Source organism: Palaemon carinicauda, chromosome 20, assembly GCF_036898095.1.
Source record: "Palaemon carinicauda isolate YSFRI2023 chromosome 20, ASM3689809v2, whole genome shotgun sequence".
NCBI lineage: Eukaryota > Metazoa > Arthropoda > Malacostraca > Decapoda > Palaemonidae > Palaemon > Palaemon carinicauda.
This window is the reverse complement of record NC_090744.1, coordinates 82,057,610-82,059,648: the sequence shown is the minus strand read 5'-3', so window position 1 is coordinate 82,059,648 and position 2,039 is coordinate 82,057,610.

The window sequence follows — 2,039 nt, the reverse complement described above, 5'->3', positions numbered from 1 at the left end:
CTTACTTCTTGCCTAAGTATATGTCATGAGTATATAATATGAAAAGTAATGGGCCTTGAACACTACCCTGAGGAACACCAGATATCTCATTCCTGTACTCACTCAGGTGCCTATAAACAACACCTCCTTACAATCTATAGCTTAGAAATTCAATAATGGGGCTATGAAAAGACCTACCCACTACCAATTGTTTGAGTTTGAAAACCAGGGCCTTAGGATTAACACAGTCAAAGGCAGCACTAAAGTTAAGGCCAGTCATTAGAACTTCCTGACCAATATCAAGTGGATTATCATAATACTACTTTCACCTTCATTAACTTTTTAAACATATATTTGAAATAGCTTGGCACTTCTCGACATGTTTGCCGGTCTAATATCACGTAGAGGTAATAGCACTACTAATCACACCATGGTTCCTTAAGATTTTGTTTATTTCACATAATAACCATATCCTGTTTAACACACACACTTGCACTTTCAAAGAGATTCTTGAAATAAATTTATAATGTATATACCCATGACAAATGGGTAGCACTATATATCTAATGGAATACTTTAACACTACCTGAATCTCGCATTCACCGAAATATCAGATTGCATACTGTAAATATAGATTGCATACTGTAAATATTTTCTATCAAGTAAGAAAAAGAAATGGACACGGGCACGATATATATTGGAAACGACAGATAATGTATAGGCATTAAGAATGACAGAAGGGGACCTAGAGATTGCGAAAGAAGCAGGTACAGGAAAAACAGGCGATTGTTTGACAAGCTAAGAAAAATTACGGGTATAGACTGGCATAGAAACCTTATAATCATTCACAATTGAAAGATGTGGTTTAGGCCTTTATCCTGCAAGGGACTAGTTACGACTAATGATAATAACAATGATGATGATGAGATATATCGTTCACTCCTATTATCACAACATTTACAAACAGCTCCCCTTCTCAATTAAAAAAAGCATTTTATTATTTGCCAAAATAAGTATAGAGAAGTTCACGCCTGTCCCTACCAACTACATACACCTCAATTCATAATACGAAATCCCATATTTATTCAGCAATTAACGAAATGTATCTAATGGAATCCTGTCACATGAACTGATTCTCGCATTCACCGAAATTTAAGTTTATAGATATGTATCGATCATTCCCTTTTATCATAAAAAAATATTTCAAATCACCCGCAATTTAAAAGTTTTCATTATATGTCAAAATCAACTTGCGGACATGTACGTTAATTTCAATTATTGTAAATAATTCTAGTCTTTCTCTTTACATTTCTCCTCTAAATACTCTTCAATAGTTTGTGCTTTCAATATACTGCATATATTCACATTGCCTCTACTACCACTGAAGGATTATTGATTAAAGAAAAGAACCAAAAACAATCTATTATCAGCAGAGTTCGAAAAATAAAGATTACATATCATTATCCGTCAACGGATTTCTTACTTTTATTGACGTGAGAGAGAGAGAGAGAGAGAGGAAGAGAGAGAGAGAGGAGAGAGAGAGAGAGAGAGAGAGAGAGAGAGAGATTAGATTGCGAAAGAGAAGAAGAAAATTGAGAGAGACGGAGAGAGACGAGGAGAGAGAGGAGAGAGAGAGAGAGAGAGAGAGAGAGAGAGAGAGAGAGAGATTAGATTGCGAAAACAGAAGAAGAAAATTGAGAGAGAGAGAGAGAGAGAGAGAGAGAGAAGAGAGAGAGAGAGAGAGAGAGAGAGATTAGAATGCGAAAAGAGAAGAAGAAAATTGAGAGAGAGAGAGAGAGAGAGAGAGAGAGAGAGAGAGAGAGAGAGAGAGAGAGAGAGAGAGAGAGATTAGATTGCGAAAAGAGAAGAAGAAAATTGAGAGAGAGAGAGAGAGAGAGGAGAGAGAGAGAGAGAGAGAGAGAGAGAGAGAGAGAGAGAGAGAGAGAGAGATTAGATTGCGAAAAGAGAAGAAGAAAATTGAGAGAGAGAGAGAGAGAGAGAGAGAGAGAGAGGAGAGAGAGAGAGATGAGAGAGAGCGAGAGAGAGAGAGAGAGAGAGAG